Source organism: Triturus cristatus, chromosome 7, assembly GCF_964204655.1.
Source record: "Triturus cristatus chromosome 7, aTriCri1.1, whole genome shotgun sequence".
Classification (NCBI taxonomy): Eukaryota; Metazoa; Chordata; class Amphibia; order Caudata; family Salamandridae; genus Triturus; species Triturus cristatus.
The window spans coordinates 479,579,840-479,597,307 of record NC_140590.1 but is presented as its reverse complement, the minus strand read 5'-3'; positions in this window follow the sequence as shown (position 1 = coordinate 479,597,307).

Genomic DNA, 17,468 nt, shown 5'->3' with positions numbered 1-17,468 from the left:
AGCAGTCCTTGTTCCTGGACGAGTCTAAAGGTCCAAATGTGTACTGAAGAGTTGGGTCTAAGGCTCCAATTTTATACCCGGACCTCACTTTGAAGTATAGGACGCTTCTACAGGTTTCAAACCCCCAAAGTGTCAGGCATCCCCTTCCTCCCTGTCCTGGCCCCAGCTTGTCTAGGGTCACAAAAGACCAGTGTCAAGCCCCTTACGAAAGTACTCTGGCAGGACCTTTGTGTTGTGCAAATGTAGTAGCTTTCTCCTCTTTAACTCAGAGTGGCCCATCCTGCCAACACTTAGCCTTCCTTTGTCTCATTGTCTGGGAACAATACACAAAGACCAACTGCCATTGACACCTAGTCATTTGACCCAGTTACAGGCTTGGGGCACCAAATTGTTAGGACAAGAAAACGTCAGCTTTCTAAAAGTGGCATTTTTATAATTGTGACTAGAAATCCATGTTTACCAATAAAGTAGGCTTTTAATTACAATTCTTTAGACACCAAACCCAAATGGTCTACCTGCCTTCTATCCATAGAAGAGGTAGGTCTTGCAGTAGTTAAAAATAAATATAGGAGTTTTTCACTACCAGGGCATGTGCAAATTAAAAGTACACACCCACCTTTTTAAATACACTGTACCTGCCCTCTGGACTGTTCAGGGACTACCCTAGAAATTAGTTATATATATTAAAAGGAAGCTTTTGGCCTTGCAAGAAGGTTATCTTGTCAGGTCGAAATGGTAGTTTAAAACTGCAAACAGGGGCTTCAATGGCAGGCCTGAGACATGTTTAAAGGGCTATGTAAGAAGTTTTCCCAATCAGGGCTGCAGGCCCATTAATAACATTTAATTTACATGCCCTGGGCACATGTAGTACCATTTTACTAGGGACTAACATGTAAATTAAATAGGACGATAGGGGGTAAGCCAGTTCTACCCTGTTTTAAGGAGAGAGTACAAGCACTGGTTAACAGTGGTAAAGTGTACAGAGTCCTAAAAGCCAACAGAAACAAGTTCAGAAAAAGGAGCGGGAATACAACAAGTAGTGGGATGACCCTGCAGAAAGGGCCAGACAAGTCCAACAAATGCTATTTCAAAAGTGTGTCTCTCGATGTATGCCTTAATCAATTGCTCCTTTTTAGGGTTGATCAGGCCCCGGATATACCACTTTATGATCCTGATCATGCACATCATATTCATTCTGTGATTTAACAAAGCAGTTATGTGTCATGCTTTGACTATATCAATCTTGTTGCACTCTCAGTAGGGGTCATAGGTGCTGGAAGAAGAGGTGTGGGGGTGCTCCAGTACCCCCACAATAAACATGCTGAAGTTCAGTAGGTGAATGAGCAATAATTTGTCACATTTGCTATGAGTTCAAAGACAGAGTTCAAATATCAGGCTGTCTTCTGACAAATTCCTTATTATAATTTTAGATTGTAGGCTGGTGTATTAATGTCTTTATCTAACTGCAAAGTTAGAGGATTTTGTAAAGCTAACTATCTGACATTCTTGCTGGGACACAAAGTATAAAAGTAAAGGATGTAGGATGTCAATTTTGTAACACACAACATTTAAATACCTATAAATGAACCATACAAATATTTCAGAACATAGTTAGGAAAGCAGAAATTACGCACTTTTCTTTGTAATTCTGAAGTGTGATGGATACAAAGAATTTAATATGATCAAAGCAAATGAAGACACCTTACTTGGTTATGTGCAAATGATAAATATTTGCTGAAACTCGATTACCACATATTTTCGCTTGTGCGCTATATAGTTTTATCAGTAAAAATGCATGTAAGTGTGAATTTATTTGTCATTTCAATGGAAAAAGTGCACTACCAAGCCATGGGTTAGTAAAATATTTGTGACAGTGAGCTCCAAAATGCACCACTGGCTACATATCACACCCTTTCCAATGTCCCGCCCAACTGGTGAGGCTCATGTGCTACACTTGTCCTTTGTGTTACACTTTCATTATTCACAGTCCCTACCAGTGCTTAATTTGAGCCAGTGGTTGCCAGTGGGGGGCACTGTGACTTATTTTGGGGGTCGCCACTCATTGTTTTGCAAAAGACACATATGGGAAACTCAAAGGAAGAGAAAGACAGAAAAGCGTCACAAAGGCAAGAATGAGCTAAAGGGTCAGGGAGTGGGTGTGAATTGATTAAAGAGGACCGAGATGGCTTTAGGATTACGCTGCCTTAGTATTCTCTGCTCGCAAACTTAATTGCAGCAGCCTCATGTTTCAGAGGAGAACTTTGGGCCCCGGCACGTTTTTATTTACAAATTAAACAATAATCCCTATGACTTCAGTGATGTAACAGTGATAGCAGCACCTCCCCCCGAAAATTGTTCCAGCACCACTGGCAGTGATTCAACAGTTCTTGTGTGTAAAGCATCTGATCAGAATCCTACCTGTGAACCACCTGGTCAACCCAACTTTCAGTGTTGAATCCCCAATTCCTTCCCTCAATCATCCAATCATGGTCCATTTGTACTACATGGCCAACACGACTTTAACCGCTACTTAAATCTGGGCGATGAGCAGCCCTGGGAAGGCAAATAGATGAATATATATATCTATGTGCAGAGCAAGAGAAACATTTGTAGGTGATTACGATCAGATATAACACCCTGTACAATCTCAAAATAACCCCCCATACAGTGATACATTTTCAAATATTATAACGTTTCAATAGTTAGCCAACAGCCAAAATCATTCAGGGAGCCTGTGGTGTTCTGTGTCAGAATCTTCAGTCTCTGGTTGGGATGCCTGCCTATTCCCTCTACATGTTTTCATTCTGGCTTTTACGAATTTCATGTCCTCCTTGGGTTAAGTGCAGTGTTAATCTTAGGGGGAAAAGCATGGCATACTTAATGTCCTGAGCGTATTCTTCACCTTTGTGAAGGAGCATGCGGCCTCCTGCACAGCAGCTGTAAAGTGCTGGAAAAGTGATATTGAGGAGCCCTGCTAATTCAAATGGCCATTCTCCCAGGCCAACCCTAGTGCTGTGCCATGGTCCTGATAATTCAGCAAGTGTGACACTATCTAACTGCCTGGGAGCAACTCTGGTGGAGGCCCAGGGCAGAGTGCTCTATGCACCTGTTTGGCAACAAATACCTTAGAGAAGTTGGATCTGCTCATCAACTCAACGATCACAGGTTCAATAAAGCCTCCAGGTGTTCTGTGATCTGGAGATTCTGAGAGACAAATTATTTGGACATTGTTACACTATGAGCATGACTCCAGGTCTTCATTCTTAGCAAAGATCTTGGTCTTGTCTTTCTCGTTCTAGGCGGCTGCACTCTTTTCATTTTTGGGGGTCCAGCTTCAAGGCTAGGGCTAGGGGAGGCAAAGCAAGTGTCAGGGGTTGCAAAGGGAAATCCAGAGATTGCAGCTGCGACCCCTAAATGACATCCATGGTTGCAGCACAAATTTGTGAGAAGGAAGCTTGCAGTGCTAGTGCTCTGTTATACCTATTCTGCATGGAAAGGGGCATTACTTTACTCCTCAACCCTGTGCTGTTCTGACCTCGGGACCCTGCATTGCTTTCTGCTTGGAGAAGGGCCGGATTGGGAACCCAAAGCAGCTCTGACAATTTTATCTATCATACCAGCACGAGGGTGGGGGGCGGGGTGCAAGTGTGAAGGACTGCTGCGTAAGCTACTGGGGGCTGATATTGCAGCAGCACTGCCAAACCATCCCCCAATAACAAAACCAGTCTCCACCGCTGAAAAAAACGGCCAGCACCTTTCCAGCCTCCCTGGGAGACACCTGATGCTTATTAAGGCCAGTCCGACCCTGGCCTGGAGTTTGCATGGCTTCCTGTCAAACCCTGTGCTGTTCCTTTTCACTCCCTATGTTGTTCCCTCCTGATGCACACTGTTGACTTAACGCTGATTCTTGCAAGCTTGACACTGTGTAGTTCTCTGCCTTGTCCCGCCCTGATTCCGCTTGAACTCTCGCTGCTTCCCCTTGGACCCTGAACTGGTTCACAAGGGGGGTGGTCAGATGTCCCAAAGCTGGCTGTACAGTCCTGGCTTCTCCCCGTGTATCCAGGCCAATCTCACAAAATTTACTGCATGTCGCTTTTTTCATAGAGGGTTGACTGAATACATAGAGAAGCACGTTTTCATATGACCTGGTGCAGAATTAGTCAACAGACACTAGCAGAAAGCTATATAGTTACCATAGGAAGACACTGTGTCTGAAATTTGTATTTAACCACCTCTTTCCGCATTGTCTGTTTTTTCTATTTTCTATGTTAACAAGTGTTGCCTAGTCTGTGCCCCTGGTCGATGCAAAATTGAAAACTTACTTCTATGTGGAAAGTTTTTATTTTTCAAAATCTGGGCCCTGACACACCACACCCACATACCGTAGTAGCCATTATTTTGGACAGGGGATACTTTGCTAAAGTATGCAGTCGGTACGGGCTCACTAGTGGAGTAATGCAAACTGAGCCCGCCTCCTGCAAAATATCCCAGAAAAATAGGCATAACCTTTAGATAGAATGGGGCCACCTCAAGGGTGGAGTCCCCCCTTAAGCACAGGGACAGCAGAGATCTGGGCTACTTCTCTGAGGGCCACTCTTTTTATGCTCTGTCCCCCCCCCCCCCCTCTCCCCCCCACGCAATTGTATCTTCACAACACATGTTCCCTCGCTTGTCCTTACCCACCAGGCACTGAGACGTCATCGTCACCTCATTCCCTCTGCAGCAGCGACGGCACATTCTGTGCAGTGAAACCTATCTTTCTTTAGCTTTGATCTACCATCCATGCTGGCCGGCAGCCAACAGGGCGAAGAAGTGAACGACACATAACGAAATAGTGTCGACTCCACAGTATTCAGGCATGCGGCCCGGCATTCCTTGCATAGTTTAAGCAGCATATGAACCATCCAGAACACCCTGGGCCGAATTCAGAAACTCCCACCATGCTGTTTATTCCGGACCAGAGGCCCTTGATAGAGGCTGTTATGCAGAGCTCTTCACTGCCCTCAGCTCCGTTCGGTGCCTCCAAAGGAATGCTTTAATTGCTTCTGGAACAAAAGGCCCTTCTGTTCCCTTTTGGTGCATCCGCCACGGTCCGGAGGGGCTGCCAGCGTCTGCAGAATGTGTCCGGGAGCCTTGTATCGCTCTGTGAGCAATAGAACACTGGACGCACTCGCATACATGCATGCTTGCATGTATAGACACACATGCACTCTCCCCTGCATGCACTCACAATGGATGCACAGCACACGAGATAGCAGTGCAACACAAACACAACACAAACAGCATACGTCATCAGAAGGACAGGCTGCTAACACACAGAGACCAGGTCAGCGGGGCAGGAGTAATGAGTCTCACGCACAGTGTAATTTGGTAGATGGAGGGGGTGAAGGGTGGGACTGCGGTCTCTGTTCACATTGTGAAGGGTGTTTCAGGGGAAGAGTTATGATCCTGTGGCAGGGGCTGCTCGCTGTTGAGAGGAGCACCACGTTTAAAGAGCTGCAGATGAATTAAACATATGTGGACACACAATACTTTTCTGAATGTCCTACCTACAGGAAGCCAGACTTGTGTCTCTTATTCTGATCACTATTCAGAGTGGGGGTTGATAGTCAGGTGCAGAAAGATCACACCTCTTCATAAGACCTTCAAATTGGAGACGCCCCTGCTGTGAAGAGACTCGAGAATCACTCTAAACACAGGCGGTGTCTGGCAGACAGCCTAGAAAGGACCCAGATGGCAACAACCAGCTTAATAGGCTGCTGAGATTACTGACAGAGAATCCAGAGCTGCAAAGAAGAGGGAGCTGCTGACCCCCTTGCTCCGGGTCCAAGTTCTCCTTGGCCAAGGAAGGGGGTGGTTGGCAGAATACTCAGAACACTGTTGTGCAACCAGAGCTGGTGTCTGCCTCACCGCCAGCGCCCCTGAGGAGAGGGGGCATCTCCAGAGACTGACCTGGAATGTAGAGCCGTCTCCTTGTCCTCAAGCTCCTGGAGGCTGAACGGCACGAGAAGAAGAGGGACGGAGAGTGCCAACACTGCAGGATGTGCTAACTACCAGGGTGAGGACAAGCAGCTTACTCCAGCGTAGATAATCAGTCCGCCTAGAGGGAATCGGGAGAGAGCGACTGGTGCGCTCCCAACTTGGAGCATTGACTCTTTCGTCTGAAGTGGTTGGACTAAGGGACTGCCGAAGTGTGCCAGAGCAGACTACACATTTGCCTGCACTGTGCCACTGTGCTGGAGTGTAGCTGAAGCCGACTGTCCCACTGTGTCTCTGAAGCTGCTTTACGATGGCACTGTCCAAGCATGCCTGAGCAGACCACACTGCTGTGACCCGGAGAGTAGCGTGAACCTTGTCTCTGTCCTAAAGTGTGCCCAAACACACTGTCCTGTTGTTACCCTAAACCTTTGTGCCCAAAGCTGATCATGCCGCTGGAAGTCAGGAAGTGCCCGAAGCGGACTGCAACTCTATGAAGACTGACAAAACCTATGAAGCCCAAGCCGCTGTCCCATCATGAGGGTTGGCGGAGCTGCACCATCAGTCTTAGAAACACCTTTGGGGGCCCATTACCTCAGACACTGCCCAACTCACCCTGATCCCAAAAGAGGGCAGCGAAATGACCAGAGGCTGCCAGTGATGCTGGAGCCTACCCATCAGCCAGACTCCAGGTGGCATCATCTGAAACTGTTGCTTACATGGTTGAGAATAGAATACTGATGTTCACGCAGCCTGTGCTTCTTCCTCTGCTGATGATGGGAAGTGCTGCTGGGTGATTTCTGAATTTCGACCTTTATGTCCCATTTGCTACTTCCCTGAGAAGCCTGTGACTGCTCACCATCGCTACCACTGAAAGTCAGGTGCTGAAGGGGTTGTACATGGCCCAGTAGCAGGACGGACTCAGAGGCATCTTAGCTGAGGCTCAATAGTCCCTGTTTGTGCCTTGGCCCCATAAACAGGGCTGACACTGTTATAACAAGCATTGGCATAGCCAATAGGTCTCGCCTTGGGGACCTTATAAGTGTTTAGCCATGCAACAGTTGATGTTGTTGCACCAAGAATATTGTGCTGCATAACTAAATACTTATAAGGTCCCAAAAGCGAGACATATTGGCTATGCCAATGCTTGTTTATCTCTGTCTCTTCTACTCCTCTACATCAGAAACAGATGGTCGGTGGACAAACAAACATGTACTGTCACTAGGAGGGGATGGGTGAGACGACTCAAGCTGACACCCCAGAAACATATGGGGCCTCATGTAGGTAAATACATTTTACCGGTTCTTAAATACCGAGCCGTACCGAATCGGTAAATTAGAATCGGTAAGTTATATGTAGGTAAAAATTCGGTAACAGTTACCGATTCGGTAACATTCGGTAATTACGAATCGGAATTCACCGAATCGGTAAATACCGAGGTGGTATTTACCGAATCGGAAAATACCGAGGTGGTATTTACCGAATCGGAAAATACCGAGGTGGTATTTACCGAATCGGAAAATACCGAATCGGTATGTACGGATTCGGTAAAGAAAATCACATGACTTGACGAAACAGCTAATCCAGTGCAACGACAGCCCACCCAACCAGGAACTGCCCACACCCAGGCAGGTGTACATAATTAGCCGAAGTGGCCACACCCAGGCAGGTGTACATAATCAGCCGACCCTGGAGAGGCTTGGAGTGCAGAGGAGAGGCAGGGAGCCGTTGCATGTGCGAGCGGGTAAACGAACAGCATGTCCAGCCAGAGAACACAGAAAGACGGAGGGGAAAGGAGGAGGAAGCTGAAATTTAGCCCCAAGGAACTCCAGGTGCTGGTGGAGGAGGTGGTGAAGCAGCACCAGAAGCTGTTCGGAAGGCAATCCCTGCAAGTGCCTGAGGTGGAAAAGCGCAACATATGGCTGGCCATCCAGGCGCAGGTCAATGCTGTGGGAGTGACCCACAGGGACATTGAGGTCCTCAAAAAGCGCTGGTATGACCTCAGGATTGTAACCAAGAGGAAGATGGGCGACATCCAGAAGGAGGCCAGCCAGACCGGAGGTGGAACCAACAGGGCACCTGCCCTCACCGAACTGGAGGAGCTGGTGGCGGCCACAATCGAGCAAGAGAGCGTCGTGGGACTTGGGGACGCCGACAGCTCTGCCAGAGCCGCAACACACCAAGGTAAGACGAAAGCACAGCAATGTAGCCCCCCCAACCCCTATCCCACATCCCCCAATTGTGAAACGAGAATCACACTGCAGTCCACACGTGTCAGTGCAGACAGGCAATGCATTCCGGGAGATGTAGTCAGGGCAACACTAACCATGACGTAAATGTTACAGGGCAACAAGGCATGTCACGCACTCGAGGCACAAGGAGACAGGGGACATATTGGAATGTGAAATGATTTATTGTGACGCTTGCAATGCAGCCCTTCGGGGACACTGAGCCAATGTTGTATTTCTGTCCACAGATGTGACATCATGCAGGACAGGGCATGCTGCAGGAGAGACGGCACACCGGCCACATAAATCGCCTCTAGCCAGCACAAGTTCAGACCAGGGAGCAGGCCCACTGGCAGCCGCACCACCAACACAGCCAGCCTCGCCGCACACAGAGCCAGCATCACCTCACCCAGAGCCAGCATCACCACCACCAGAGCCAGCATCGCCACTCATGTTCGAATCACCGGCCACATCTCCGCTTGCAGGCGTGAGAATGAGGAGGCGTCCAGCAGCCAGGCTACGAGCCTTAGACACCTCGTCAGACGACAGCATGGGACCAGAAGACCGCACCGGGCCCCAGGAAGGGAGCCATGCCACTGTGCCCCACACCTCACAGGCAGCACAGACGGAAGCAAGAGGGCGCCGCAGGTCGCGTGTCCAGAGTCCACCAGCACCCACTGACGGCCATGGTGTCTTCTTGGGGCTCGAGGGCCAAATGTTAAAGCAACAGCGCCTGCAATCAAAGGCAGTCATGTCAGTCCAGAGGCACATGCGGGTGATGAAGACAACATTAGTCAACATGGACACTAACATTAGCGGCATGGCTGCGGGCATTCGGGACATGTCCCAGTCTATCCAGCAGTTGTGCAGCAAATTAGATGCTGACATCGAAGCACGGCGCCGGGAACGCCAGAGAAGGGACACCACCAGCAGGGCACTCAACCGTCTGGCAACTGCGACTTCTCTACTGTGCCGGCGCTCTGTGACGATGCAGGAGGGCCTCACACAGTGCTGCAGCGACCTGTCTCGGGGGATGGTGCAGGTGACAAGTGCACTAGGGGTGCTATTGACTAGTCAGGCGTCGACAACTGCTGCAGGGGATGCTGCGGAGAGCATCGACACCAGCAGCAGCATCACACCCCCCGTCCCAGAAGCACGCAGGAGCAGCAGGCGGCTTGGGGTTGGCTCTAGTGAGGATGCACAGGCCGTGCAATCCACCACTGCAGCGCGTATGCGCAAACATTGATGTTGCCCTGCTTAGCCACTTCCCATTGGGTGACGTAACCCTGGACATACTACTTGTATAGATGGTATATTGCCAGATTGGCCTGTTCATGTGTTCATGGCGTGGTGCCACATTAAAACTACGTCATGACTTCTCACAACTCGCTGTGTCCCCTTACTTACTCAGAAATAGTTGGATGTGATCTCTGCCCGTCTCTCTCTCCCATCGATTGCAGTTGGCACTCTAGCTGCGTTGCCCTCTGGCTGGCCTGACTCATCCTCGTTGTCCTCAAAATATGTTAGTTCCACATCTGTCCCTTTTTTCGTGGCAAGGTTGTGCAGCATTGCACAAGTGGCAATAATCTTGCAGCAGGTGATGGGTTTGTACTGGCGTGCGCCTCCGCTCTTGTGCAGGCAGCGGAACCTGCTCTTCAGTAGTCCAAACGTGCGCTCCACCACATTGCGTGTTGTTTTGTGTGCCACGTTGTATCGTCTCTCACTCTGGGTTGCTGGGTGTAGGTAGGGAGTGAGGATGAATGACCGGCATGCATATGCACTGTCGCCTGGATGAGTAAAAGGGAACCATCAGTAACATGCCTCATGACACTATGATTTGCAGGTTTCAAGGGGCGTCACTGTTACTTACCTAGCAGGTATCCCTCTCCAAATTCTCCGGCACTCAGTCGTGTGTATATCCCACTATTCTGGAAGATGTAAGAGTCGTGGGTGCTCCCAGGAAACTTTGCAACAATATCTGTGATGATGTTCCCTGCATCACAGATCACCTGCACATTGATGGAGTGGGTGGACTTCCTGTTCCTGTAGATGTGCTCTGTATCAGCTGGTGGACAGATTGGGATGTGTGTACCATCAATACAGCCGATGACATGGGGGAACTGTGCCATGTGATAAAAGTCAGTTTTTGTTTTCTGCAGTGCAGCCTGTGTGTTCGGGAAGCTGATGTAGTGGTGCATTCTCTGCATCATGGCATCCAGGAACTTCCTGAAGAAACGTGACAGGCAACTCTGGGATACCCCACCCACCGCAGCTATCACCACCTGATAACTGCCGGATGCCAGCAGATGTAGGCTGCAGAGCACCTGCACATGTGGGGGTATGGCGTGCGCCCTTCTTATTGGCTGGTCCAGGAGTGGGTGTAGGTCCCTGATTAAGTCCATGATGGTTTCGGGGTCTAGCCTGTACCTCTCATGTATCTCTGCATCAGTCAGCTGGAATAGTGTGATGCGCTGTCTGTAGATTTGTTCCTCCCGTCGCCACACCCTCAGTCCTGCTGCCTGTAGACGTAGGCGCCTTGCAATGACGTACATAGCGGCCATGTTGTCCACGCTGTTGCATTTTGGGTTTGCATTTATCCATTGTTGATGGTTACCACCTGCTTTTAATCCGTGTTAATTACCGACTCTTATTTCACGATTTTACTGGATTTCTTAATTACCGAGTGCTCCTACATGTCATTTTAAAATTTTACCACTTCATATTTACCACTTCATGTTTACCGAATCGTTAATTATGTATTCGGTAAATATGAATCGGTATTTTAGAATTCGGAAAATATGAATCGGTATTTACCGCCTCATATTTACCGAAAAGTGGTTTTTGGACTCCTACATCTCACTTGTCTGAATACCGGTCGGTAACGGCATATTTACCGAAAATCGGCCGTTACCGACCGGTATTTGGCTACCTACATGAGGCCCATGGTCTGTTAGTCGGCACAATAACATGCAGACCTATCCCTCATTGTGCTTTACAGCTGCATGTCAGAATATCGTATATAGAAATATCGCCTGAATGAATATTGTGCCCTAAACATCATTTTCAAAAATGTCATTTAATAGGGCAATAATTTTGTAGACACAATATGAACTGCCACTGGCATACACGTACAAACACAAGCAGCAGCGCATTCACACACCTTTCTCCATCCAACCATACACTAGTGTATTTATGAGTCTCGGCGACCAAAGTTGTACTCTTATTGTGGTATTGTGGGTACGGCGGCAAATGCATGACAAGAGCACAACTCTGCTCATCACGCACAACACCACAGTGCCTTCAGAGACCCACATTCATTCACCCACGTGTGCTCAGGAAGTAGCGGTCTCTCGTGTGCGTCTACCCTAGCTTAGGGGCACAGAGTGCTACTTTAATGCAATTACACTACCCTCCTTAACTCCCTCACTTCTCTCCTCAGCTTCTTTCTGCCGCCTGAGCCGTGCCTCTCGGGTCTGTTAGAGTGACGCGCTCTGGCTGCGGCTTGGCAGGTGTATTGTTGCTCGCCTCAGGGCACCTGTCTTTTGTTTGCTGTAATCTGTCCTGTGACCCCGCGGCTGGCTCTGCTGTGATAATTCTGGCAGGTGCTTGTCCTAAAACCCTTATTGCTAAACAAACAGGCCCTCGTCAGGCCAGGGTGGTGATGGATACATGGAGCTCTCGGCAAGGCTGGCTTTGGGGCGTGATTTGCTAACAATTGGTGGCTGCGCTGCACTCGGGAGCAGGGACGGCCCAGGACCTCAGCAGATAACACGACAACTCAATGGAGTTTTGTAAATCCCTTTCAAAGCCACGCAGTCCTGGTTTTCACCAGATGAGCGAAGAAATTCCCTTCATGAACTGTGAAGTGAATATTAAATGGGCACGTTAAGATGCCTGTGATTCGCCACGGCCCTGCCTACAAAGGTACCAGAAACATGCATCCAAGGACAGTGACCTGAGACCTATACCAATTGTTTCCATGTACCGCCTAAAACAGGAGCGCTGTAGCGCTTGTGGCGGGCTTGCAGAGGTCTGTAGTACCAGCCTAACCCCCCTCCCTTCTCCCCACTGCGTGTTTTCTCGACCACCAGGGCGGAGGGGTATCGGATGTGCCTGGCATCTGCGGTGCAGGTGGACGAGATGTGCTCAAAGGGAAACAGAGGGCATGGGGGAGCTCTGTTAATGGGGGAGGGAAAGAGTCACAGTCTGGCTTTGTATTCCAGAGGGAAGGAGGGAGGGAGAGGAGCTCCATTCGCTGCAGCAAAGAGCTTCCTGCTGTGGCGTGGCCACCGCCGCACCCTGCACAGCTCAGACGGAAATACCCCAAGCGCACGCACTCACAGGTCACGGGTGCCCTACAGCTGCTGTGGAGGGAGGGAATCACGCCCTGAAAAACACGAAGGGGGCACTGGGCGACAGCGAGAGAAGTGAAAGGTAGAAAGAAGAACAAGCCAAACCTGCAACAAGCGCTGCAGCGGAAGTTAAAGCAACTGTGCTAATTGAAAAGGAATGTCAGGAATGCAGCTGGCATCCGGCCGCGCTGCTGCTCGCTCCCGAGCTCCCTAGGCCAGGGGAGTTAGCGTTTTTCGAGAGAAGGCTGGACATGCACCCGCCTTTGGCCAATTGTGGGCTTTCAATTTTTGAAAGCCACACGCAATGGCTAATCACTTTAGCTTTTCAGCAAACTCGAGCATGTGGCTTTTTTTAGCCACACACTCGAGTTTGCTGAAAAGCTGATGTGTGAGATGGAAGTCCTTACTAGAAGCCTCGCAGAGCAGCGCATACGTGCTGGCTCAGGCGAAATCTAAAAATGGAAGGGGACAAGTGAAAAATAGGAGGAGAAGATGTGAATAATGAGCCCTTAACCCATTTAGCTACAAATGTGTTTAATGTAACAAACATGTTACAAGACACACTAAAAAGAGTCTCAACTCTCATCATTAGTGCCAAATGTATCATTAACAGTAGTAGTGACTACTTGTTATATTGCAATGGAGTTCTATCTGGCCTCTGTGATAAAACTGTGTGATCGTAGGGACACCATTTTGAAAAGGGACAGATAGAGTCCATGGTAAAGAAGAAATACCATATTGTTGGTTGAAGTTATGATCTAGAACTATAGTCAGCATACATCTTGTTATTTTTGACGCATAAAACCAGTCAGCGGGAAAGTGTTTATCGAAGCATCCGTAATATTTCTCAAAATTTAGAATAAACAAATTCTAGCACAATAATACCACTCAACATAATCCATAACCCCAAGCAGGTGAGTTTCATTATGTTGAACAGGATGTTTCTCAGGGTTCTGCCCTGAGTCCTACTCTGCATTATTCTTTCAGGCATCTTGTTCAACTTATTCATAATCAGGGTATTGCCTTCATGAGGTAGGCAGATGGCATGCAGCTTGTTATCTCAGTACACTCTACATTGTCTGCTCTCTGTGAGATTTTCATCACTGTATGCATGACATTACAAGCTGGCTCACCTCTAACCACCTTATATTTATTGAGGGAAAGACTGAGGTTCTATAGTATGCTATGAACAAAAATCTTCAAACCTTTCCTACTGACTTTTGGCCTTCTCACCCTAACTTTCATTCAGTGGGTTCGCCTGTGGTCAGGAACCTAAGGTTCCATTTTGACAGCAAATTATCCTTGATGGCCCAGGTAAACAGGTTGGTCTCCACATGTTTCTCACTACCCAAATTGCTCTGCAAGAGATTACCTCTATCACTCATCAACTATTGATTGTTCAGGCTGCTATTCCAAATGGGCTTGACTTTAGGAACTCTTTTTTTCTACGCTGTTCTGATTATTTAATCAACCGCCATGGGCTGATCTCTCACTGTTCCTCGGCCGCCCTCTGCTTCTGCTGCTCATAATAAATTGCTTTGGCTTTTTCCTGCTGAAGAGGATTCTTTTTAAGTGTTTGTTCATCACTTACAAGGCCTTCTATCAGGTGGCTCCTGTATATCTTTGTGACAAGTTTAATAGGTATTGGCCTGGCCTCAATCAGCACATCTCAAATTCCAACCAAACTGCAGCAAAAATTCAGACTTTCATGAGTTGGTGGCAGGTCATTTACTGTACAGGCTTCTTGACTGTGGACTAGCTTGACTTTACCTGTTTGGCAGGTTTCTAATCTCAGTCAATTCTGGAGGCGGCTTATGACTTGGCTGTTCACCCTCTGGCTGCGTAGGTCAATGGAGAGTATGACTGATGCTCAACGCAAGCACAGCTTTTAGGTCATGGAGAGCTGTACAAATGTTTATATAATAATAATAATAATGACAATAATAATGATAATATTAATAATAATAACCAATTGCTATATTTTAATGCATCTTCTTAATAGCATGTTACAAATAAGTAACACTTTTGAATATTACTGACTGAAACATTTCAATGAAACATGTTTTCTGACGATATACCTTTGTGATAAGCTAATTGTGGGTATAATGTTGTTTGTAACCTCTGCATTGAGATACCTTTGATTACATTAAATATTATGTTGTAGCCGTGCGCTGGATAATTTACAGGACTTGTTTATAAATGTGTCAGGAGCAAATACGTAGCAATGAAAAGATAGCAAGAACTTGATTTGCTTATTTGATTTTTTTTTTACATCAACATCAGCAATCATTGGATGCTTTTACTTTTATTTGGGATGATTTTAACATTTTTGATGAAAGTGTAATGGTTCAAGTGGGCGAGCTTGAGTGGAAGCCCATCCAGAGACGTGCCTAGCCGCAGCATAAGGCTAAACAAGCTCTTTGGTGTAAGGTATACTACCTGAACATACTCTCCACTTATATGTATCTTGACAATATATATCTTTGAGGTACTTAGATATGGAGTTAAGAATAGGAAACCTATACCTATCAATTAACATACTTACCTTCTAAGTACTTTAGCTGCCAATATTCTTGCTAGATTATTTCTGTTGCACAATATTTTTGCGGTGGATATTTTAACATATGTTTAGAAAAATCCACGGGAAGACCAATTTGACTATGCAACATAGCATTTTGAGCAAGTAGAAATCCTATTTAGTTCTACACTTCATTGGGCCGGAGCACTTGCTCTCAAGGGACACCTCTAGCTATGAAGGTGAAAATGGCCCCTGATTTGGGGAAAGGTTTATAAAATGTAGGGAAGAGTGCACTGCCATCAGAGAAGACACATGCCAAGTCTACCATTGTGCATGGAGCATGACTGTGAAGCAAATAAAACAATAACCTCCCTGCTGCTGAAAATAACCTACTCTTGTTGGACAACGATCGGACAAAGGTCGGCTGCAAACCTAAGGCCTGGCTGTACAATATCATGCGTTCACAGGGGAGTTACCCAAGAAGCCAGTTGGGTATGTGATGAATTTGCGACCGTTGTCAAATGAAGTTATATTAACTATGATGGAAATCCTTGTGTGCCTCAGAACCAGCAACAAACTAGATTACCCTCAGTCTGGCTTCCTCCAATGCCATGGGATAAACACAGAACTCATCATGGTTTTAGGATGCTGTCCTAGAAGATGCAGTAGCGGGAGTGGTTGTTCTCGATTCTGTAACCAAAGACACAGCCCTTTATTTCATCCTTCTGGGTAGGCTGCAGGCATCGTTAGCAAATAGGATGGCTACTTTAGAAGCTGCCAATGAGTGTGGATTGGAGTGTCCATCTTCCATGATATCTCCCTGACACTCCTCTGTAAGATTGTGGAATTATGAATGTATAATGCAAGGATGAAAGTGAGTCAGAAATCTGAAATTAAATGTAGACAGTAGAAGGCTCTACCCCGCATATTAAGTTTCTAACCAAATACTGAGCATTTGTAGAGTGAGCTTATATGGTTTTATAATCCATTCACCAAGAGACATGGCAAAGACTCCATTACAACTCCACTCTTAATTGTGATTCGGCTGGTAACAGGACTACAGAAATTATGAATAAGGTGGGACGCCGTATCCCGGATATTTCTATCCCCAGACATTTCACCTGCTTAGAGCAGGTGAAATGTACAGGTAAAGAACTGGGAATAACGAGCAGGCATCTGTTCGGAAACATTTAGTTCAACATGTTATTTCCCATTTCTCAGGAAACATCTCATAATGGCTTTATATTCCCCCAACCTGGGTGCTTGAATACCAATGCCGTATTCCTACATGAGTCATAATCGGTGCGGTTTGAGGATTCCTGTTCCTTCTGCTGTTGATCAGCATCATAAGTGAAAGAAAGCCTATCATTTATGATCTGTTCTGTTCTAGTCCATTCCTTTTTCTTCCGTTTTGTTCTGTTGTGCTTCATTCTAGGCTTTGAGTTATTTTAATTCCCCTTGGCATTCTCTTGCCCTTAGCAATTAAGTTTAGCTCCTCTCCCATTCTGCTCTGTTGGATGTTTGTGTGTATCTACGATGGTTGTTTTGTTGCCTTGCTGAGTGATCTATAGCTGCTGTCAGTGTCATAGCAGCCTACAGTTCTGTGGCAATTGTTTGCATTGTTCACTTGCTTGAAGCCACTTATGCAGAGCTAACCTAGCCAAAGGTGCAATTCAATGCTATGTATTTACGCCACGGCGGCTTAGTAACAGAAGACACCGTGATGCAGAGGGTGACGTGAGCAAACCCCCTAAACTCTTTAAAGTTAAAGGTATTCCCAACTGCTCTCTATTTAGGCTGAAAAGCAGATTTTTTCTGGACTAGTATTCACAGCTGTTCTTAAAGAATACAACTGGTTGGTCCACACTACTGATGGTCAATCCTCCAGACGCTATAGCAGCAAGAACATGACTGGGTCCTTTCGCGCAGAGCAAGCGCAGTCTCTAATACTGCCCTAACCTGACACAGCAAAATATATCATTGTAAGAACATTGCCATAACCACTAAAGCTAGAAACACCCAAACTCATTCGACTTGTGTAAGAAGGTGGCCTCATACACACCAGATGAAAAGGTGAAATTAGCAGACCCCAACCTTTGAATGGAGGCAGGCTGTACTACAGGGAAATTAGAAAAGTGCTCTGAGTGTATGAATCTAAGTTCCATCAACACAGACAAAATAGGGATTTAGTGAACGACATGGCCCGACTGGAAATCAAAAACAGCCCTAGCAAAGATTGTTCAAACCACCCCCCTCCTTACCCCCGTCTGTCATATCTCTGCGTTTGTATTTCCTCTCTCTCTCTCTCTCTCTCTCTCTCTCTCTCTCTCTCTCTCTCTCTCTCGCTCTCTCCCTTTCTCTCTTTACCGCCCTCTACTTTTCCCAAAGCACCCA